This window comes from Dermacentor variabilis, chromosome 9, assembly GCF_050947875.1.
Source record: "Dermacentor variabilis isolate Ectoservices chromosome 9, ASM5094787v1, whole genome shotgun sequence".
Taxonomy (NCBI): domain Eukaryota; kingdom Metazoa; phylum Arthropoda; class Arachnida; order Ixodida; family Ixodidae; genus Dermacentor; species Dermacentor variabilis.
This window is the reverse complement of record NC_134576.1, coordinates 36135691-36160644: the sequence shown is the minus strand read 5'-3', so window position 1 is coordinate 36160644 and position 24954 is coordinate 36135691. Positions and strand designations below refer to the sequence as shown.

General features: G+C 48.1%; 1 protein-coding gene across 2 annotated transcripts in view; it reads left to right on the top strand.

The window, feature by feature from the left end:
• The window catches only part of LOC142592606 (putative protein kinase C delta type homolog), a 556922-nt gene that overhangs the window by 17769 nt on the left and 514199 nt on the right, over positions 1 to 24954 (top strand). The window lies entirely within an intron of this gene.

Here is a 24954-nt window from a genome sequence, read left to right as displayed (position 1 = left end):
GAAGAGTGAACCGGCAGCTTCACTCCTGCGATACCCTTCCTAGTTTTTAGAGTGTTGGCGGGTGCATTCGCGGGTGCATCTTGCACCTGAAAAGTTCGTGTATAGGCCTCGTTTACTCTGATACGATGAAGGCACGTTTGATGACTTAGGGCAAGTTACGAACTCTAGGAATTACGGGGTTTTACGTGCCAAAACCACTTTCTGATTATGAGGCACGCCGTAGTGGAGGACTCCGGGAATTTCGACCACCTGGGGTTCTTTAACGTGCACCTAAATCTAAGTACACGGGTGTTTTCGCATTTCGCCAGTTACGAACTCTAGGAAAGCAAGTTACATAGACATTAGTAATGCGCCTCAGAAAGGCTGACCAGACGGAGTAACAGACTGTGGTACAGAAGTTATGTAAGCGAGTACGAAGTGCCTCAGAAAGGCTGAGGGCGACTCATGCGTAATGCAGAGGTTGCGGGTTCGGCGCCCACCAGAGGCAAGTTATCTTTTCCTCGACTTCCCTATACTTTACTATGTTGTACATATACATTTCAGCCGCAGCTAATTTTCAATATGATTTAGTTGGCATACACGCAAAGTGCCTCGAGAGACCAATCGCACGCAAAATTGCCGCGCGATTGGTCTCTCGAGGCACTTTGCGTGTATGCCCGATTTGGGGGCTTCTTTCACGCTCAGAAAAATACTTTTATGTAGCACGTATTTGGGAACAGAAAGCTGTGTGAGAGTGTTTCATCTAACTCTACAATTTTCTCATTGACACTTTTTCTTGTAATTATAATATTCGAGAAATTCAATAATTATTAGGCCTAATTCCTTCATGAGAAGTCAACAAACAAATACACCAACGATAGCATAGAAGAAATTACTTCTACTTAATAACTGAATGAAAGAAATTATGAATTAGTGATAATGAAAGTGGATGAAAAAACAGCCGGCCGCAGGTGGGATACGAACCCACGTCTTCGAATTACGCGTGCGGTGCTCTAATCAGCTGAGCCACTGCGGTGTCGTTTTCCCCATCATATTTCTTCGCTATTTATGTTTTACTACTATAACTAACCTTGGGAGCATTTGCCAGGGCCAATGCATATATATATATATATATATATATATATATATATATATATATATATATATATATATATATAGAGAGAGAGAGAGAGAGAGAGAGAGAGATTGGATGAATGGAAATGATAATATCCTACATCCTTCAATCAGACGTGCACATCGAACAAACCGTCCACTCGTGTCCTGAGTGTTCTCAAAAGATACAATGCAGTGGGCAATAGCGATAAATCTGGAAACCGCCGTTCTTTTTTTCCTACAGTGACACTGATGTCATGCTCATGCACGCGTCTTTCTTTTTTGTGATTTCCAACTTCTCCATAATTCCTCTCGTCCTACTTTGGGCCCGATTCAAAATTCGAAATTGTTTTCTTTTTTTTCACTTCATTCTATAATGGCGCGGACACAGCCAGGCTCTTGGCCATGCATGCCTAGATGACCCATAAGTAATTTCAGAAATATAATGATGCTTCATTAGAGTTTTAGTGCGTCTACCTGTCTGACGAAAATACATACTTTTTTTTCTAGTTTCTTTGTTCCGTGACAAGGACATTGAATGAACAACAAAATACAATTTTGAATGCCATCCGCAAATTCTTTGTGATGCTGTGTAAGACAGGCGGTTATCTCTTTCATGTCATATTTCACTTAGCAGAGCAACTTCCATCTTTCAGGAGCAGAAAAGACAATGTTCACAATGGTCGTTTTCGATATCCTTTCAAGAGTATGACAACTGCTGTGTATGTAAGGCACAATGGCAGCCTTGTTCGGGGTAGCCCAGCGCCCGGATATTGTGATTCTTGCCCTTTCTTTTTGTAAAAAAAAAGAAAACTAGCCACAAAATTATTTGTCCCAGAACTCAATGCGATTAATCGTTAAACTGCAGTGCGAAGGAAAGACGAAATACAAAGGAAAAATTACAAACAAGCTCTCTGCCTACCTCTTTCGTCTCAGTGCGAGCTGTAGTTTAACAATTGAAAATTACTAACATGCCCGATTCCCAATTCTACTACAGATCACTTCAAACTTCAGTGTAAAGAGATGTAACTTGGTTTTCTTATTGTGCTTTGCATTTTTAGTGGTGATGACTGAATATCGACGATACATTCCCATTCGCAGCAGGCTTTAGTACTGATGCACCACTTGAGCCGGTTATACTGTGTGCGCAAAAGATATCACCTCTCGATTCGCGTTACCGCCGTTGGTTCATATTGGCGTTGTGGCCAGCAGGTCTGAGCGGGTTGCACTGTACGTCGTACAAAACGCATTATGACGCGGTGACCGATTGTTGCTTTTTGTTCAGATTTATTTACACGTGCACATTCGGTCGTAGCAGGGCATGCACAACATGAGCATCGCATGCGTAACCAGTCAGGCTTTCTGTTAGCATGCGCAATGCGGATTTGCAAATTTGCAAACGGCGAAATTCAGAACTGAAAGCTGACGCGCTGCAAAACAACTCCGCGGCAACGAGTGCGAGACAGCCCTGCTCGTGGGCGCTGAACAGAAAGACATGTGCAGCAACAGGCTCCTGTGCTGTGTGCAGTGCATCATGAATCATTCCAGGTCCTGCCCGACGATTAGGATGTTCACAGTACGGCCGACAGGCAGAGACAAAAAACGAATGAAGAAGACAAGTGCTGGCCTCTAACTGAACTTAATTTCAAGGAACACATATACATGTCCTCGTACACGTGACTACAACGAAAACTGACGGTGCATGATAGCTAAGCGAAAAGATAATTAAAGCCTTGGGAAAAAAGCACGAGCTTAAGATGGCACACCGCGTGTGCGTGTTCGCGTCGTAATGGAGTGCCGACCAGCCCACTCTCACACCTTGCTAATTGCACCAGTGGCAGCCGTGCTATGTCTGGAGTTCACTGCAAACTTCATCGCGTACATTTTGCGAGACACTCATCAGCGTTCCGCGAAGCGGCTGCAACATTCGTGCATCCTACCAATGTTGTGAAGCGGCAAACACGTCTCGCGAAGCAACAATAATTTGAGGACACAAGAAAAAACTGCGAAGAGAAAACTTTCAGACGCTGAAGAACTTGGAACTTCCCAGGCACTTTATCGTTAGTTTTAAGTAGTATGTAGTCGAACGCGTTAGCAATTGTGGGGGTAAAGTAATGCACGGATGAGATCTCCTTGTGCTCTTGTGTTCCTTTCATCTGTTTAGTTCTAAACCACCTTTTTAACACCTCTGTAATATATTTAAAAAGCAAACACCTCACTCAGAGTCTTTGCGGACTGCTACCTGACTGCCACCACGTCTTCCATGTAGTTCGCCGGGAATGCTTTCAAGAACTTCGGCTTCTAGATAACAAATCATAAAGTCTACCTCGTACAATGTTCCATATTTTCTTAATTGTAATTTAGGTAAAGCAGTGTAGGCGTCAAGTTTGGAGGCTAAACTGACTATAGCATAAGCTTTGTATGCTTACGAAGATACGCTTTTACTAAGTATGACCCAGAGCGACGGCTCAAAGGTACTTTATTTCAACAATAAAATCTAGAAATGAAACATGGCTCCCTTCTCCAGACTGGTCGCCCTAGCCATCATGAAAATGTCATGCTTGAGAAAAAATTGCTGGTGGCGACGAATTTTCCGAGTAGCTGCACAAGTGCTTGCGGAAACATGACTGATAGACAAATTCACATCTCACACTTAGCTCTGGCGTCGACGAATGTGAGCGCACATAGGGTATTGAGCAGCCGACGAATGAGTACGTTGTCGTCAAGGCTTTGGTGGTTGACGTGAACTCCGTGACGGGGGTACACACAACCTACGTCGCTCAAAGGTTATTCTCCCGTGCTGGCAGGTATGCGGAAATCTGAAATTGCGAGGTCTAACTGTTTGTTTTGTTTATAAGTGTTGATTACTGACTGCCTAATGCCTTTTCAGCATCCTCGGTAGAGTCCCCTTCCTGATTATTCCCATAAGCACACTAAGACCACATGCCGTTTGCGTATAGAAGACGTTCTTAGGCACAAGGCGTTTGCGTGTTTCCGCACTCCTTATATTACAAAGAAACGAGAACGAGCTGTTGTCTTGGCAGCGGACATTGTTATTCCAAAAAGAGCAACGAGACAGAAAGGAATTCTAATATGCAGCCTAGACAACTGTCATCCATGGAGCATTGATTTTAAAAACTAACTGCTCGAGGCACATGATAAAAGGGCAACGTTCGAATCTTGAACAACAATAGTCACGAAATAAAGCTGAAAGAGGGAAAGAGATGTACAGAAGAAGCAGAAAGCCTTAGTATTCTTCTGTGTCAGCTGTTTCAGCTTGTCCTGCCTACAGTTTTCTATCTAGTGATATTCCGGGCCAGCACTTAGGTATAAAACAAAACGATCGGAAAGACACCCGAAAGTCAAGCTTCTGCGTTTGTTCGAGCGTAACGCTCCGTTCACCCTTCGTCCTCAGGTTCAATAGAACTTGGATGGTGTGGGCGACACGTACTCTAAGGTCAGAACTGCCCGCTCTTGTGGTTTCTTGCAGCGCAGCCACAACTACACGGATGTGAAAGGCACGTAATAGACAGCACAAAGCGCCATACGCGAAATTCCAACGTATGAGCGTACCATGTCAACACTCTTTTATTCTACCACTACTCTCCCTTCCCCACCAAAGCTTTCTCCCGGGTTTCCATGCCCCAGATCGGAAGCGACGGGAAGCCGTGGCGGGCAACTCTCGGGCAGCCATATCGCACCAAGGGCCTTCCTGCCTCGCCTATATCTCCCTCCGCTCATTCCCGCGGTGAGTTTCCCTGTTTCCCCACACTTTGCTTTTCCTCAACTTCTCTCGCAGCTTGAGTTGCCTACTTTTCTACTCCCGCTTGTCCTTGTTCGCGCATGCTCCATTCCCTTTCGTGTTTATTCCTTACTCTTACGGGAGTGTCCTCTGCCTCTCTCTTTCACGCTTCCCTCACAGAACGACCTTTGTTTCTACGCTGCTCGCCGATTGCCTATGCGTTCTGATGGCGTTTTCATTCTCTCTCCTATATGAGCCGGCGCTGCGTGGGAAGGCGCGAGCCTTACTACCGCAATTCCGCTTTTGTACATTCGTTTTGCTTTCTTCTTGTGGCCCGCCACTTGGAGGCACTGTTCGAGGCGCAGTTCGCCAGCGCTGTCTCTCTCTTTCTGGAATATACTGTCGAGTGCCGTTTGTACACTGCGCCATCGGACCACTGCACGCGTTATTGCGCTGCTGAGCGCCTTGTCCCTGCACGCAAATTGTGGCGGCCTCGCTTGAAGCCTACCGGAGGCACCCAGTGAACTGGCCGAAGTAGACATGACTCCGTGAAAACGCCTCCGCCTCTTTTAAGCCTCGTCGATTCGAAAGTATGCAAACAGCAGCAAGCAGCACTTTCCAGTGCGCGAGGAAGTGCCAGATGGAGTGCGCGTGATAGTGTAGAACCGGTGGCCGCTTGTGCTCAAGAGGAAGGCGCTGAAGCACATGGTGGCTCAGGAGAGATCCCTGTAGGCATTGACATCTTGTGAAGATTATATTTCAATTCACCATCAAGCGCACTTTTCATTAATCTACAAAAACACAAAGAAAAACAAAGGAAAGAATGAAAAGAAAGAGAGGAAGTGAGGAAATAATGAAAAAAGAAGGAAATGAAGAAATGAACAAAGAAAGAAAGGAAGAAAGAAAGAAAGAATGAAAGAAAGAAAGAAAGAAAGAAAGAAAGAAAGTTCCTCGTAATGGGCCAGTAAGGCAAGATCGTATCAGCTGTGCAATTATACCATAGAAAATTCTCCAAACGCCGCTGTATTTCTGGTATGTGTTATTTTGTTGTTTGCTATACGCGTCTATAACCGTTGTCATCATCCGAGTCACGGCATGAGCACGTGAAGTATATATATATATATATATATATATATATATATATATATACATATATATACATATATACCGGATGTCCCACATAACTTGAGCCAAGAGTTTAAAGGCGCGTCGGAAGCGCATTGATTGAACGCATACTATTCGCAATAGTCCAGTAACTCAGACACTTTTTCCCCATAACTCACTAATTAATTAAGTTTAATTACCCAACTTTGTCATTATTGGCTGAGAACCCCAAATATGGCAAGCAGAATTGTAGAGCACCTTCAGCAACCACCAATCGAGTTGTTTCCTTTACGACACGTCTCACGTAGTCCTTTTTAACAGGTTGCAAAGAAAGCCAGCGAGATACGAAAAAAAAAGGCCATGCGATGAAGCGTTTGGGCAGTGGTTTCGTGCTGCTCTCAAGCGCGCGTTCAGGAGCAGCCAATTTCAAAATTTAATTTAAAAATGAATTTATAGAAAACGCTAGATCACGGAAAACGCAGCTTGGCAGCGACAACGTTTTATCAGTTGCATTCAGCAAAATAATTTTTCAAGTTTATTGGTGAATGCCTCCGTAGATGGTAAACCAAGGTACTCGCTTGCATGGTAGCTTTTTCCTGAGTACTATAGCAGGCGGAAAAAAGGAATATTCGAAAGTGCCACAGCTCGATAAAAAAAGAAAGGCCTTATAGACTTAGCATGGTTGCTTCTGCTCGAGCATTGCCCTTAGGTGGTCGGTCTTGTTGATAGCTATTTTGTCGTGATAAACGGGATATAAGAATTTCATTGCAGCGATACGTCGACGGATTTCCAGGGTTTGTATGAAGGCGTGGTCGCGCAGTCCCGTCACGCTGTCACTCCGTGAGCACACTCGAATAAAGGAAGCGAAGGGCCTTGTTTTGTATTTTCCATCCATGGAGGAAAGAAACAAAATAGGAGAGGCCTTGACGTCACGTTCTTAAAACCCGAAATGAAGCCATGTTGGTGTGACGTCTCCTATTGGGTCTCCAATCAGCTCGCCAGAGCAGATAGGCGGGAGCTTTGAACTCGCATTGCTACGAGCCGCCGGTAGTGTGTGCTGCCGAAACGCTTCAGCACAGAGCCTACGAAACTTCTGTAACAGCTTTAGTGAAGCAAACAAGCTCCTGTGCATTTCCGTGGCACGTTGAAGACGACGACGAAGACCCACGCCATGATTACTTGAGGATGTCTGTTGCTCACCGGCAACTCACATTGGCGGACCCAAAAGACAACTTTCAGGCTTACACGCCACACCCCAAAGTCAGGTTGAGTCAGAATCTGCTGCGAGGAAGACACGGGTCGAAAAAACCTGCCTCACTTTTGAGAGGCCTACAGCAGTAGAGAGAGCTTCAGGAGCGTGGTTGCTATGACAACGTTGACGTTTGGGGTACCAATCCCAGTAGCCCTTTTCGAAAAACAGCATGTGACTTCCGCCACACTTTCTCTAATACATTCGTACTGGCCGGGGCCTTTCCTATGCTCTCCTATGTCTCCTATGATAGCCTCCATGATTGCATCTAAACGTATGGCCAGATAAGCTTCACGTTTATTCCAGACTATGTGGCTATATTCGAGGATGGGACGCACGAGAGATTTGTAGCTCGATGACCTAACATTGGACGGTGCTGTGGCTATATTTCTACGAGTAAAGCCTAACAGTCTAAACGCCTTCTGGAATGTATCTTTATTATGCGGAACCCATTTCAGCGCCGTTGTTTGCCTTACCCCAAAGTATTTAAACGATTGTGTGCGGGCAACAGCTAATCCCATGATGCTGTAGGGGAAGTTTAATGCCATTTTTTACGCGTTATCGACATGCAGACAGTTGTGCTTAAGTTTAGGCATACGCCTCATTCCTGGAACATTTGGCGGTACTAGACAACGAAGGATTTAATTTTACTCAATTGGCCTGGGCTCATATTGTGGTGTATATGACGCAGCCTGCTGCGAAAAGTCTTAATGTCACTCCCGGCCCAATATGAAGGTGCAAATAATTTACGCATATTAAACATAAAATAGGACCTAATATAGAACCCTGTGGAGCCCCTGAAAAATTTCTAGACATTCGGATTCTGCATCACCCCTGTTAACGTACTGCCTGCGGTTGGAAACGTATACGCTTGTTCATGACACTAGTTTGTCTTCGATTCCAATGGCACTAAGTTGGTTAATTAAATTAGAATACATTGCTCTGTTTAAGGCTTTCGAAAAGTCAATGAATATTGAATCAGGTTAAAGTTTGGAGCTAATCGCAGCCGCAAAGTCATGTACTATTCCTAGAACTTGCGTACGAACTCCTTTGCGGAACCCGTGTTGTTTGTAGTGAGTCATAATTGACCAATTAAGATGTACGTAATTATTGGTTTGTTAACTATATGTTCCATGTACTCACAGCAGGCGCTGGTTATCGAAATGGACCTATGCATGTTAAAGCTCAACTTCTTACCGCTTTTATTTTATGCATAGGGTCGACTTCTATATACTTATCTAGTCTGTTGGTAGGGTAAATGTTTGCAGAGACGAGGTGCATATTTGGTAGATAAAAGGCGTCAATTGTTCTGCATAAGGCCTTAAAAATTTATTAGAAATATTTTCTGGTCCTGAATACTTTGTGACATCCATTTGCAGCAGCAAGTTCAAAATTTCTTTTTCACTGAACATTGCTGGTGCCATTTTTATCCTCGAGGCTAATACATGTTCTTTTTCTATAGGAGCAGTAGAGTGCGTGAAAATAGACTGAAGATATGCATTGAATGCGTTCGCTATTATTAGTGCGTCGTCAGTAATTTTACCATCATTTTCTAACTGAAAAGCAGAACTTTCAGGCCTGGATAGGTAGCTGCAAAATGTTTGTGGATGTTGCGTCATGAAAGTTGTCGGCGTAGTAGAAAAAAAAATGTGTTATGCAAGGACATTTTGCAGCCTTAAGTTCACTGGCAAGTATGGGAATGTCGTCCGGATTACCTAGGTTTCGTCGCATGCGCTGTACTTTTCATACAAATAATGCTTATTGCAGACGTTTTATTTTAGTTGGGATAAAGTTATTTTCACAGAACGCACTGCCTTCGTTAAATTTCTTCCATAACTTGTCTACAGCTTCGTATTTTTTCAGATTGAAGCTGTCTAGTAGCGATCTGTCCAACGTATAGGAGAACGGCAAAGGTTGATGTAAGTGATGCAAGTTTCGCCGACGACGTTCTTTTCAAGAAATCAGCGGACACTTATTGCGAAAGTGGGAAGGGAGACGATGCATTGCTCAGCTGAGAACCATCGTAGGTGAACGATCGTATAACCATGGTTAGTAGCCGCCTTAGCCAGTCAGCTATACTGTACCTTACTTGTTTTAAATTTTTGACACGGTAGGGCTCAAACTTTTTCCATTTTATTGCACATAAAGATTGGCCGCTCCGGACACCGTCAAGGTCGGTCGTCGCACAACGCCTCCTCCTCCTCCTCATCCTCTTCTTCTTCTTCTTACTCTTTCTCCTCTAACTTCACTCTCCATCCCAACCTCCGTCCGGACTTCGTTCACTCGAGAATAGGCAACCATACGTGGAGTTTATTATTTATTTTCTCTGCGCCATGACTGATTTTCCTACGTTATTCTTACCTCGGATCAACATTTGACATAGGTTTTGGCACGCCTAAATGTCATATCTCGACAAGTCAGGCTGTTGCTTCAACAGCATTGCACGGAAATTGGTTGCCGTTGCATGGAATATTCATGTGTACTTGTAATGCCAGAAAGTGTAAAAAAAGAAATCAAAATGAGCGGTGCTGTACGACAGAAGCACTTCATCCTCACGTGGGCCGAGAAAAGGCCCGATCAGTGCTTTTCCTTCGGCGCGGAACCTACAGGAAATAAAATGACGGCTCCAAGAAACGAAAGCAACGCCCAGAAAGTTCTTTAGGGCAGCACCGCGAAGCAGGCTTGAATGTCGTTAGTGAGATGTAAAGAGCCTGACGGCGCAGAAAATTAGCCTTGTCTCTGGCGTAGGTGATCGTGGTACCAGAGCCCGAAATTGGTTGTTAGCGTTAAGAGGAAGCTTTACCTCGGGTGGTACTCCGACGCTGCCTGTTCTAACAAACGTAAATCGCAGCGGTGCTTTAATGGGACAGCCCCTGGACCAATCTGAATGGAACCTGCTGCCCTTGAGAGAGAATGTCAAATTCTAGCGACTGTTCGAAGCGAATTTTTTTTTTATTTAAGGTGTGCAAGTTTTTAGGAGGATTCTAAAAATTCATCAATATAAAAAGATCAAAGCCCACAGTTTACATATTCGTACTTGTGCCGCCCTGGCTATGGTGTTAAGATGCGGAGCCCGAGGTCGCGAGATCGAATCCCGGCCACGGCGGCCGCATTTCGATGGTGGCGAAATACGAATGCGCTGTGTACATAGATTTAGGTGCACGTTAACGAACCCTAGGTGGTCGAAATTTCCGGAGTCCTCCCCTACGGCGTGCCTCATGATCAGAAAGTGGTTTTAGCACGTAAAACCCCATATTTAATTTCAATTTTTTGTACCTTTGCATCAAAAGGAGATATCGCATGTATATAACCTGTGTACGTAAGAGCATCCAAAGCGGACAAATTTGCTATAGAAGTATACCAGTCAGGCGATCGTGTTGTAAAGTTTGCAAAAGTTTTGCGTAAGTCCCGCTTAGAAATTAGTCGAGTATTTCTAATGAGTCTGTTACACATTAAATTTATCCGCTTCGGATATGTTATTAGGTGCACTCTACGGAATTGCGATATAGTTTTTCGTAACTGAGTTACGGATAGTAAACTTGATAGTATGAGTGAGTGAAGTAATCTTATTTCGGTCCAGAGAAGACGCAGGGAAGACCCCGCGCCACCCGGCTAGTCCCACGTAAGGACCGCCAAGCCGAGCTTGACGGCCCGATCGCGGGCACTCTGGACGGCCAGGGTTTGGCCGTTGAGTTCGGGGCTGCCCAAGAGCGCAGCCACCTATCCTCGCTGAAGGAGGAGCCGATGGCTTCACACTCCCACAACACATAGTCCAATGTTGTCCTTAGTCCACAGGCAGGGCAGCCCGCACTGGGATATTTTTGAGGGTATATGGCATGAAGAACCACGAGGTTAGGGTACGCACGGGCTTGTAGAAGTCGAAGGGTAACCGCCCGCGCCTTGCATAAGGCGGGGTGCGGGAGGGGGAATACCCGTCTTGACAGATAGTAGTGTGTGGTGCTTTCATTAAACGTAAGCAAGGGTTCCTCGCGGGGCAGGGGGACTGCTGAGGCGGCGCGGTCAATGAGTCCTCGCGCGGCCTCGTGTGCGCCTTCGTTAGGGTTAGAGGGAGAACCCTCAATCTACCCCAAGTGAGCGGGAAACCAAATGAGAGAATGCGGAGAAATACTTTTGGCGGTTTGGAGAATGCGGAGGGCCTGGGAGGAGACCATACCGGTTTGGTAGGCCTTAATGGCTGCCTTGGAACCAATATATATTGCCTCTCTGCGACCATCGAGCACAGCCAGCGCGATTGCAACCTGTTCGGCTACCACGGGCCTCGAAGTGCGTACCGTAGCGCAGCAAGTGAGCCTTGAATTGGAGTCTACGATGGAGACGGCGACTGCCTCTTGTTGGACATATGCCGCGGCATGCACGAAGCTTGCCTCAATGTGGTTATGGCGGACATGCTCGAGTAGAGCTGTACCCCTGGCCCGACGTCTGCCGACGTTGTTTGCGGGGTGCATATTGCGGGGAAGGGGCGCGATGTGCAGGTGAGACCTGATGTCGCTGGGAATCCGCACGGCGTCGGGGCACTGGTCGACAGGTTTGAGGCCCATCTCGCCGAGTAACTTGCGGCCCGTCGGGGTGCCGGATAGCCTGAGCAGCTGTGAGTGCTCTTGTGCCTCGGTAATTTCTTCGAGCGTGTTGTAGACTCCAAGCTTCAACAGGTTTTCGGTGTGGGTGCTTGCAGGTAAGCCGAGGGCGAGCTTAAAGACCTTTCTGATGAGTGAATTGAGCTTGTTCCCCTCTGCAACATGCCAATTATGCATGGCCGCCGAGTATGAAAGGTGGCAGAAAACAAAAGCATGTATAATGCGGATGAGGTTGTCTTCCTTGATTCTCCGGTGCCTGTTGCCGATCCTCCGAATGAGGCCGAGAGCACTCTCCGTCTTGGCGGTGATCTTTCTGAGTGCGGTTCCATTGGCACCGTTAGACTCGATATACATCCCCAATATTCGCAGCGAGTCGCCTCTGGGCACCGGAGACCCGTCACCAGTGAAAAGCCGTATTTCGCTTTCGGACGCCGGTTTCCAATCACGATGGCCGCCGCCTCTGGGTCTTTTCTTGTAGAGAAGTAGCTCAGATTTCGATCGAGAACATCTGAGCCCAGTGGGGCGGAGTAAGCGCTCGGTCGCATCGATGGCGCTCTGCATGGCGGCTTCAACTTGGCCGTCGCTCCCGCCGACGCATCAGATGGTGATGTCATCTGCGTAGATGGTATGGTTGATTCCTTGAATCTTCGTGAGCTCCTTAGAAAGCCCGATCATTGCGATTTTAAATAATGTTGGCGAGATGACCGAGCCCTGAGGCGTGCCGCGTGAACCGAGGGTGATCTCTTGCGAAAGGTATCCTTCGATCTTGAGCTTGGCAGTTCTCTGGCTAAGGAAGGATCGCTCGAAGTCGTAGGTCCTCTTCCCTAGCCCGAGGCCGGCAATAGACTGGAGAATGAACTCGTGTGAGATATTCTCGAACGCCTTCTGCAGGTCTAATCCAAGGCTGGCTCTGGTATCACCCGTGCTCCGGTCGATGATCTGATGCTTTATCACCTTCATGGCGTCCTGTGTCGAGAGGCCGGCTCTGAAACCAATCATATTGTGGGTGTACATGTCATTGGCCTCGATGTGCACCTTGAGCCAGTTGAGCAGGGCATGCTCTGCAACCTTGCCGACACACGACGTCAGGGAAATTGGTCTTAGATTCTCTATTCCTGGTGCTTTATCGGGTTTGGGGATGAGTACCGTGCAGGCCGCCTTCCACTGTGTGGGGACCTGTCCACTACGCCAGACTTCATTAATCCTTTCAGTGAGGAAGTTGATCGACTCATCATCGAGATTCGTCAGCATCCTGTTAGTGACGCCATCTGGGCCAGGGCAGATTTGACGTTGAGCGAGAAGAGGACATCTCGGATCTCGGCCGCGGTAAAATTCTGGTCCAATTCAGGCACCGCACGCCCCGCGTAGTCCGGGAACTGGGTAGGGGCAGAGCTATCCGCGACCGGCAGGTACATGTCTATGAGCCTGTCGACAGTCAAGTCATCTGGGGTAGAGTCCGTAGCGAGGTGGATGGCTCGTGCGAGGGGTCGTCTCTGGCTGGATCTGGTGCTGCCCTCATCGAGAAAGTGTTTGAGCAGACCCCAGCTCTTGCCTGATCTGAGCTGACCCTCGACGGATTCGCAGAGCTCATCCCATTGTTGGTTACACAGGTTCTTGCAGTGATGTTCGATCTCCCTGTTAACCTCCGAAACCTTCTTGCGGAGCCTCCCGTTATGCTTCTGCCCCTTCCATCTCGTGAGGAGGGCTTGCTTGGCTTCCAGCAGGTGCGCCAACCTGCTATCCATCTTTTCAACGTCGAGCTCAGTGACGACCTCCTTGGTTGCCGCCGCGGCGTTATCCCTGATCCCTTTGCAGCAACCTTCAATATCTGTCCCGGCCATCGGTGCGCGCTCGGCTCTGATCTTGCGGAAAACGTCCCAGTCGATCAACTTAAATTTCCTCGTCTTATAGCGGGCAATCGGGAGGGAGACTTCGATGACGTAGTGGTCACTTCCGAGGTCTAGAGCCTTGTTTACCCACTTGATCTCCCCTACGTTCTTGACAAAAGGGAGGTCTGGGGTAGTGTCCCGGCATGCGGAGTTGCCTCTCCTAGTGGGGAAATCCTTATCGGTGATAAGGGTCAAGTCCACTTCCATCGCAGTCTGCCACAGTTCGCGTCCCTTGGGCGTGTCATGGGTGTACCCCCACACCCTATGTGGGGCGTTGAAGTCCCCGACGACTACAAGGGGATGCCCACCGGCCAGGCTGACGGCCCTCTTGAGGAGAGAGTTCGCCCTCGCCCTGCGGTAGGTGGCGCTGCAGTATACGTTGAGGATAAAGAGGCTGTTTCTTCTGAGGCCCTTTCTGGGTGGGTTCATGAGGATTTCAGTCATGACGTACTCGATGCCATCACCAACTGCGCCGAGGTCGCAAGAGAGGCAATTGTACCTTTTGTTGACAAGGGTAGCAACTCCCCTACCTCCTGAATGTGAGGATGCTACCAGATAACCTGCGAGTTTGATAGGAGTACTAGTTACAACTTCCTGAATAGCGATGATTTGGGGCTTAACCGTGAGAGTTCTTAAATATTGCTGCAGAAGCGGCTTCTTGTTGGGAAACCCTCCGCAGTTCCATTGCCAGATACTAAAGTTCTCGTCCGCACTATCCATGGCTAGGCTGAGAGGAGGCTTGAACGGCCCTGAGAATCGCGCCCTCCGCCGGTGGTGCTAGTACATGACGTCGTGCTGCGACCTGCGAAGGAGCGGGGCTGGGTTCTCTCCTGGCATCGACGTCCTCTAGTTTGCTTATCCGTTCACTGAGTGCACCTAAGCCCATTTTTTGGATGCGCTATAGATTTCTGGACCTTTGCTAAGCTAGCCTGTATGCTGCGAAGGCATTCTTGAGTTCTGAGAGCAATTTTATAGTCTCGCCTTCCTCTCTGTTCTCTACCGCTCGACGGGCGCGCCGCGTGGGATGTCTCGGACATATCCATGGCGACCGGGGCCAAAGCGGGTTGCGGCGAGGAGGGTGAAAGCGCGAGCTTCCTAATCTCCCCCATCTCCGCAGCTAGCCTGCGCATTTCTTGTTTAACCTGCGCGTTTTCTTTCCTCAACTGCTCGTTAACTCGTCGCAACTCCTCGAGCTCATGTGCGTGGTGCGAATCGCGAGGCGAGTCGTCACCTCTTGGACCGTCGGCCCAGGAGAGCGTGAACTTTCTTCTAAGGGCGGTGGGCGTGTGGGAGCGGGACCTGGTCCGCCTCGATGTGCCGCGCCTCGGCCTGGAGCTGGAGCGAGGCCGAGAGCCGGAGCGTCCCCGCGAACATGCCCGTTCTCTGGACCCATGGCGGGAGCCGGAACGTGCCCTGGAGGCGGAGTGGGCCCTGGATACGGAACGGACTCTCGAGCGGCCCCTGGAACGGGAGCGTCCTCTGCGCTGAGCACCCGGAGTGGCGAAGCCTGGATGAGTTCCGCAGTGTCCGAGTGCAGCTGAGCGGACGGTGAAGCGGCACCGGCCATCTTGGCGCGCTCACTGCGACGACGAGGCACGATGTATGGGATCTTGAACCTTTGAGCACAGTCCTTGTTAGCCGTGAGATGCTGGCCACCACAGAGTTTACACTTGGGGGTACACTGATGCTGCACATCGGGACTTTGGGGCACCACAGCCACGGCAAATAGCGTCACCTGGATTAGGACACACGTCGGCGCGATGACCGAGGCGGCCGCACGTATAGCACATGTCGATTTGCTTGCGGTAGAGTGAGCACTGCATGAGTAACGGTCCATACCTGACAAAGTTCGGTACACGATGCCCGTCGAATGCGACGATGACCGTGCCGGTTTGAGCTATTCTCTTCGCTGCCAAGGCAAGTGGATTATTGGCGTTGACAATCTTGGCATCGATGACGTCAGGGCCGTCTTGAAGAGGGATGTTGCGGATCACTCCCTTGCACGTGGAGTAAGGGGCCGTCTCGTAGGCACTGAGCTCATATACCTTGCCCCAGATGAGCATCTACCTCATCCGGACGTAGCGGTTCGCATTCTCGCGCTTGGGAGTACTGGCAACTATAATATTTTGTTGTAGATTCGGGCATAGAATATCTTGGCATAGATCTTCCTGACTGATGCCAGCGGCGGCGAGTATTGCGTCAGCCACCGTAACAACACGAATCTTGGAGATATTGAGTCCACCTCGCGGCCTGATCACAATCTTGATATCGTCTCGAGGAAGTGAGGGCATTCGTACTGCTCGTATGACTTTGGATTTTAGCGCAGCACCACCCGATTATCCACGGCGCGCTCCCGGCTAGGGCTATGACGCATTAGTGTCAGCCGTGCGCGTTTTGGCGCTAACCCTTCTGGCCCCCGTAGACTGCCAGCCTTCATCTTGGGTAACCTCTCCCGGGGAGATATCCTCCCCTGCCACTTGATACTCCATATTGAGCAAGAAATGAAGCGTGCCCCGCCTTCAAAGGGCCAGTACGCGGCGGGCAGATGGTTCACGAGGCGAAAAGCTCGGTCTCAAAGCTCGGGCACGGGCAGGCGGCTCGTGGCCGAGGCGCGAGGCGCGTGGCCTCGGCGAGCAAAGCTTGGCAATCCTCCGTAGGCTTAGCTTGGCGGCCGCCGCCTTGCTGCTGTCAAAGCGTGCGAATCCGTGAAAAATGAACTCACAGCGCTGCGGATGGTCTCTCTGAATGCCGCTTTTCGAGCTGCGTCGAATGATGCAGACGTTCTGGCGCTTCCAGGTTGCAGTCCGCAGGAAGTACACGTTGAATCGGGAGCTCATGTGGAACAAGTCCGCTGAGTTGGCCCCCTTGCGGTGGTTCCAACTTGATAGTATCGTTTTTCTTTATTTTTCAATAAAGACTATTCATTAAAAATTAATGGTTTAAATTAAAAATGCGCACAATACATTAACTGGATTCTAACTTTTTCTTTTAAATGAACATACTTGTATCAAGTCTAGTGCAGCGGTGGCCCAGAAACTTGGCTTCTCCGTTCCCATGCATTCCGATAGGAGCATAGTTCTGATCTTCCTCTTAAAACATTCACGTCGTATCCGGATACCTGGGCAAACTTGAAGTGCCAGCAAGAAACACGAAAAGTTTAGGTGCATTCGTGGAATGATCTATTAGAAATAACGGATTGAGCATCACTTACGCTTTGAGAGGAAGCTTTACCCCAGTGTCCATTCTGATATTGCTCGCCAGATATGTCCAAAACACATGAATGTTATTATTAGAGAACTACTTGACCAATTCCAATGAAATGTTTGGCACGTAGAAAAACGAGCTGGATTCCACCTACTTTAGCATGCAAAATTGCAGTTACGGCCTCATAGTTATGACAACAAATTGCCGAAAGTCAGTAGGAATAAAGACAATTCATATGAAAAGGTTTCAAATCCGCTACTTCAGAAACGAGAAAAAAGATCGCAAGCGAGTTTACGACATGCGTGAAATTTTCAAAATATTAGCATGATTTTTTTTTCGAACGTGCTACTCACTAATTAACGGTAAATTGCAGAACCACGCAAATTACATCAACTTTGTACTGCTTAGATGTCGCATCTGCTGCAGCCTACACAATTATGATGGTACTTTTCATCCTGAATTGCAGAGTTATGAAGTTATGCTTGAGTTTCCGGACGTATCTTGACATTCTTAATTTTTTTCTAACTGAATCTGATTGCCTTATTAAAATGTTCCTCTTGCCGTCGGTGTTCCATGGTAGCGAGTACATTATCTAATGCAGGGCCTCTAGCTGCTGTGGATGGCCTCGTAAAAATAAATTTATTAATTCAGTAGCTGTCTGTGGACTTCAAGTACATTTGCAATCTCCGATATGGCCTTCTAACCGTATGTACACGTACAGGGTAAAATAGCACTCGGAAACCAATTTATTTCATTCGGGCTATTTTAATGCGCAATACACTGAAGGGGATGTCTTTCTTTTAGAACCTCTATAAACAATAGTCGATAACTATAAAGCATCTTGAATACTAGCACAGGGGTTTCCACGTTCTCTAATATTGATATAGCAGCTCCTGAGGTAAGCCATCCTCCTAAAGTCGAACATAAGTACTCTATATATGGAGGCATATGTGTGTTCACGTAATATACGCGAGTTGCGTTAAGCCAGCCAGCGCAGAAATAATCTTCACTCCCTTCGGCACTTTCGAGAGTACAGCGCATTGCCATCGGTAATCTGTAAGGAAGAGGTCCCCGTACGGCTGAAATGATTGATATTTAATCGCGATGTAGCTGGCACGTAGAGACGCCTACTTTGCTTAGCACTGAGAATGGCGCATATTGGCACTAGAAAAAAATATTATGTGCCAGTTATTTTCTGCGACAACGACGCTAAGGTATGCTTATTGGTGAGGACACCTACATTGATTTTTTATTATTTTTAAGCTTTTTTTTGATAACGAATTTTTTTCATGCCGCGTTTATGTACGCCAACCTGTTACTCTCCTGAGACTCTTCAGATGTTAGAAGGTCATTTCACATCGACATGTGCAATACATCAGTATGACTGAACTGCGCAAACCACGACGCTCGACTTGGATGTATCACACGGCATAACCATATTCTCGGCAAAGCATTGCGTCGTGAAGGGAGTGCTGTAGTCTCCAGCGCATGGCTCCATGCGGCTCTTTTGGTGGTGCAAATCTCCTCCTCGCCTTTCCCCTTGAAAGAATTACGTCAAGTTATTATGCTTTTTACATAACTGAAACAATAAAACTCATGCTCTCGTCTTTTCCCAGTGGTGCTGAATCTCAACTTAGCATACTTGCACAAGAAGACATTGTTTCCTGAGCGCGGGAGTTAAAAAGACACCCGTATGAGAAAACTAATTTCTGCTAAATTACTTATTCATCCTTCTGCTATACCGAAACATCAGCTATTACCATCACAGGAGGCCTAGTAAGAAAAAAATGAGACGACGCTAGATGATGTTCGCGCACCAGCTCCCCATTGCGCCATATTTTTTATCAACGTCTGCACGAACCTCGTTAATTACTGACAACGTCGTGCCCTAAAAGATTCAAATACTGAACGGGCAAAGCTTCGAAAAAATTTCTATACTTTGCCACAAGGGGACAATTAGGAGGATTCGTGACGTAACACTGACGTAGTGGTGCTGAGGCTCTGGGGCGAAAACCATGAACTTGTGCCTTCGTAGTATCTTCTAGCTGTACCACGAAGCTAAGCAAAACAGCCTCTAAACAATACTCTGTCAGTCATAAGTGATTCAGTGTTCCTCTTTAATGTTTCCGTAAGGAATGGAAGCAAACAGTTGGGTGCATCATACACACCTAGCGCCATGTAAGTGAACGTGTCCTCTCTGAATCGAGCTCAGCTGCGTGTTTTCAAATCTCCCTGGGCAGGGCCTTACATTTATCAGTGTAGAATAAAACATCCGACAGCGAGGATGAGACTCCTTGTTCTGATGTTCTGGTAACTTTGCTGCCGTACCACTGCATAGACGTCTTACTGCCTTTCATGATGTATTTTGAAGTTTCCATGCGTTATAAGACATCAGTGCCCGTATTCACAAAGAGTCCTTACGCTAAAAGGATTCGTGCCAGTCAATAGCGATGCAGGACATATTATTAGCGAAGGTGATCAAGGACACATTATTATCGAAGGTGATCAACCAATGAAAAACAGCAGTTACGAACGAAAAGCTCTGTGCATTTAGAACCAGGGTATTTTGATGCCTTCGGCAAATGTTCTCTTCTGCACACTCTGAAGTTGGTCGGACAACAAGCAATATCTTTGCCGGTGCGCTAGGTGTCATAATTTCATTCAACTTCAGTAGCTAGACGAGAAGCAGAGTGGAAGAGAATACCTGAGCGCTGAGCACTACATCTAAACGTCCCCTCTTCTATTTTGCGTTCCGCGGCTAAGTAAATCTTGCCTGCAAAAAACGGGCATGCAGGGTTACGCACTCATGTTTGCAGCAAGGACCTAGCAAACATTCATAATGAAAGAGACATGTAGACTGGACGAGCGCTGGTGGACGTGTAAGATCTATTTCCAGGAACAATTTATATATCTTGCCTTCCGTGTGAAGGACGCCGTCCTCTGTTAGAAGTGTGTGCTGTTTTGGCTTACGACCGTTATAGCAACACATTTTCGATAGTCCTGAAATTGTTCTTGCCACTGGGCTATCAGCCACCAAAATGTGCATGCCCAGTAATTTTTAGAGCGCAGCTCTCGGGCGCCCCTTTCTACGGCGAGCGTCAGCATCGGCATCGGTGGCGCCGGCGGCGTAACCGAGTGAACGAGCACGGCGAAAGATGAAACACTGAACGCTGAGACCAATGAGAGGGGGCCCCTTCAGTGACGTGCGCGCGGGAAACTGGTGTCATGTTGACCCACCGAACCGCTCGATGCGTACTGGTAACTGGTCTCAGCCGTACTGCTCGTTTCGTGCCATCGTCTGCTCGCGTCAGCCCTGGCTCGCGCTGGTTTCGTTTGCTTGGTTTGGTCTCGTTCGCACTTGTTTCCGTTGCCTTGGTTTGCGATTGTTCTGTAATCTGATTGCATGCGCGATGCGAATTGTGCAGTACTTTTTGGAAGCCCCGTGTCACCAGCGATTACACTGGAACCTTCGAAGAGTCGGGTGTAAAAGCCGACGCACCTGACTCTCCCGAGCACAACCTGACCGGGAGAATATTTGAGCGTGAAAGACTTGCCTGTGCCCAAGTCCGCCAAAGATATTCGCAGCTTTGTGCGCTCTGTTGTTATTTTCGTCTGTTCGAAAAAAAAAATTGCAGTGATTGCGAAACCACGCGCAGATCTTTTCAAGCAAGACGATTCTGTTACCTGGAGTTCTGAACTAGCCGCGGCTTTCTCCGTGCTAACCGCACTCTTCACAACGAGCACTCTTCATTTTGGTCCACTTCGACTCATCAGCCAAAACCGAAGTCTGCACTGACGCGACTGGTTACGGAATAGGCACTGTCTTGGCCAAATGTCATCGCGGAGCCAACCGCGTCATCACTTATGCCAGCAGGCTGCTGTCAACATCGGCACGAAATTATTGAATCACAGAGCATAAGTGCAGACTTTCGCCCTTATATATTTGGCCGACTGTTCTCAGTAGTGTCCTCTGTTGGATCGCCTCTTTGAGAGATCCTACAGGCAGACTCGCACGATGGGCACTGAGCCTGCGAGAGTACACCTACACGGTCGTATACAAGACACAAAGATGCGGATTGTTTGATCCGCTACTCTGCCGCCCACTGTAACTCTTCGCGCACTGAATCCCTCTGCTGCATCTGTTCCATGAGCCAGTTGCTTAACATCGCTGGCGAACAGCGTCGGGATGCCTCCTTAAGATAAATAATCGAGCATCTGGAATCCATTCACAGCGTCGCCTCTGTGCGCATGTCTACCATGAAGGATGGTGCCTTATATCGGCGTAACGTGCACCCTGACGGTCGCGATCTTCTCCTAGTTATACGATCACACCTCCACAGTTCTTCGTGAGCTTCACGACGCCCTGACCGATGGTCACCTTGGTGTCACTCGCAAGCGTTACCGTCTGCGCCGTCGCTTGTATTTGCCTGGCCTCGCCCGCTCAGTGCGGCGTTATGTCAGCGCCTGCGTGCTCTGTCAACGGTGAAAGAAACCGTCTACGCAGCTTGCTGGGTATCTTCAACCCATCGACGTCCCGCCTGAGTCCTTCTTACGTCCTCCACGCAGGTTGAGATCATCACGTCATACCATCCTCTGACGAACGGGCTCACCGAGCGCTTGAATCGGACTTCAACAGACATGCTTTCAAAGTACGTTTCGGCTGAGCACCCTGATTGGGAACTTGCAGTGACATACGTGACGTTCCTACATAATTCCTCCTGCGACGACACTGCTGGATACTCTGTCTTTTACCTTTTATTCGGACGTGAACCAATTTTACCGTAGTACACATTTCTTGCTTCCCCTGCAACCTCAACTAGTGTATGCACGCGACGCCATTACATGGGCTGATTATGTGCGGAATATAACCCGTAGTTGACATACTGGTTCTCACACAATCACAAGCGCCATTACGACCAGCGACACCGCAACGAACGTTTTCCTCCAGGTGCCCTCATGCTACTATGGATCCCCTCGAGACGTCTTGGCCTTTCTGAAAGCTCCTTTCTCGCTACACGGGCCCATACTGCGTCTTTGGACAAGTGACTGACGTCACGTACGAGATTATGTCCGACAGTCCCACTAGATCTCCTGTTCCGATGTCCACAGACGTCGTCCATTTTTCGATACTCAAGCGTTACCACCTCTCCTCTGCTCTGGGCGCGTACTTGTGCCGGGCCGGTACTTCTGTTGCCGAGGGTCATGCTGTGTGCTGTCCCAAGGGGATGATGTGGGGACTAAGAGTTAATGGAACGTATGGCACTCTGACTAATCTGAGGATGACGACGTGTATTGCTTGATGTTGGCAGGCTTCCATGTTGCTCGGTGCTTGCTACCCTTTGTACATACACGCTGAAAATAGTTTTCCTACTGTGTGTCCGCGTAACAATATCATCATCATCATCATCATCATCATCATCATCATCATTTATTGTCCCTTAAGGAGCCCTTTCAGGGTATTACATAATTTCAACATATTACAACACTCGTATGTTAAAAAAGGATTATTTATTTATTTATTTATTTATTTATTTATTTTAACTTTACGTATAGCAAAACAACTTACTTTTCCTTGCACCATGGTTGCAGTGACAAAATTCACAAAATTACGTAAGTCCTACACACCGCCGACCGGAAAGACCGTTATATATGCCATAGGTTGGGACAGTTTAACGCCAAATTTGCTTCAACAGCTTCACTACCATGTTCGACAAATAATCAGATTTGTTTTTCGTTATCCGTGATGATAACAAGGGACTTTTCATATTGTAACTTGCTTTTCTGTGCACAAGTCCACCAAATAAAAAGTTAATTCCCGCATTCACAATTTTACCGCTGTATTACGCATTCACTGTCACTACTACGTGACATCTGGTGGAGGTGCTAGTGTTTTCATGTACCGAACGCTCCCGCAATGCCGTGATCCAAGCCCGAATCACGAAGACAACACCGCCATCACCAAGAACCAGCGAGCTAGCCGCAGGCTGCAAGGACTGCCCTCAGAACAGGGACGTTTGCCTGAGGCGAACAGGAAGATTGTTACCAAGGCAGCGACCCCAACAGCAGCGCCATCGTCCCCCATCATGCTTTAATAGCTGAAGCAGCCACCTTCCTTCTGTGGAGATTCGTCGGAGAATCCGGAAACCTCGCTCGAGACTTTCGAAGGGATCTCGGTCTTCAATAACTGGACTTCTGAGGATAAGCTGCACCACGTGTAGTTTGGAAGATGCCACGAGGACACGGTTCGAGAATTGAGAGTCCACCCTTACAACGTGGGACCGGTTCCGCAGTAACTTCCTGAGGACTTCACGAGCATCGTCCGAAAATAAAGGGCCCAAGTTCTATTGAAAGCCCGAGTGCAGCGACCTAACGAGAACGTTGTCATCTTCACGGAAGAAATGAGCTGTTTATTCCGGCACGCTGACCCGGAAATGTCCGAGGAGAAGAAAGTCCGCCTACTCATGCGGGGTGTAAAGCAAGAACTTTTCGGCGGAAGGACACGAAGCTCACCGAAGGCCGTCGAAAAGTTTTTTTCGCGAGTAAACCAACATCGAGAAAACACTGCAAATGTGAAACCGACAATTGAACCGTAGCAAGAACTCAACAAACTACGCTGGAGTTCAATCACTGACCACCGACGACCTGCGTGATACGATCAGACCGGTGGTGCGGGTGGAGCTTCAGAAGTTGTTTCCTTCATCATAGCCTCAAGTGATCTCCGTTGCCGGCGTCATACGTGAGCAGCTCCAACATTCACTTGTAGTCGCTCAGCTGCAAGCGATGACGTACGCCGCCGTAGCCCGCCGTCACATTACCCCTCCGTGCCCACGGCAGTGCCCGGCAGGGCCCGGTAACTGCACAGTTTCGTCGTCCATCACCAACGTCACCAGCACGCCAATTCATCGCCTCACGCAGCATTCCAAAGAAGACTGACGTTTGGCACGCCCCCGACCACCGTCCTCTTTGCAATCACTACAAAGAAGCGGCCACGTCTACCACCGGTGCCCATACCGCGAAATGCGACTGCGAGGCTTTGCCGTCAACGCATCGCGTCCGCAGGAAGGTGAACGCCCACGTTATTTCGCCGACTACCTCGCCGCCAATCAATGGAGCACTCGACGACTATACCGTTCACCACCACCACGCCGCTACCTGTCTCCGCAATGGCGACAGCACACTGGCCCAGCCCGAGGATGGTCTGTCAGCCCATATGCGGAAGACTGAAAGCAGCAACCTATAGAGGTGCGGTTGCTGTTCTTCGAACAGACAAAGATCCTCCGCCGCCGACGAAGACACCGTACAGACTCTTTCGACGACGTATCAACGAGAATACACCATGCCGACGAATCCAGAAAGTCAAGAATACGCAGACGAAAGACGACCTGATGAATCGATGTTCTAGCTTCAGATCAGCACGACGCAGCCGTGATCCGACACCAAGACCTAACTGCAACGCAATACAAAGAGCCACCGACCTCGACATGTTTCTCGACGTCCAGGCAGTCACCGCCTTTGGACTTTCCTTGGACTTCGCTGCTTTGTACTTTATCTTTGATGTTTCATTACTTATTGTTGAATGAGTTCACTTTTTCTTGCTCTCCTTTTTTGTAGCATCGCGACGTCACTTGTTTAAGAGTGGCTCGCGTCGAGTATCGACACGCGTATTTGTTTATCGGCTGACCACGTTTCATCGTCTAACAAATGTTATCGCTCAGCGCAGGACGCGCCTATCGTAAGTTTCTGGAATGTTATCGATGGTTCTATGAGCTGTGTGTTGTCACCGAACCACGTTTAGTCTGATTGCACGTATGCGCGACGCGAATGGTGTAGAACTTTCTGGAAGACCCGTGGGCACCAGCGCTTACTCTAACGCGTTTGACCTGCTGATCAGATTTTCGACGATCGCCGACCGTGTTCGCCGCTATTGCTATGCTTTGAGTGCTACTTGCTTTTATGGGCGCAAGTTCGCCTAGCAAAAAGTTAGCTCCGTCATTCGCAGTTTTATCGCTGCATTATTCACCGTCACTGCTACGTGGCAATATGTCAGAAGGCCTCGAACATTTTATCGACCTGCATATG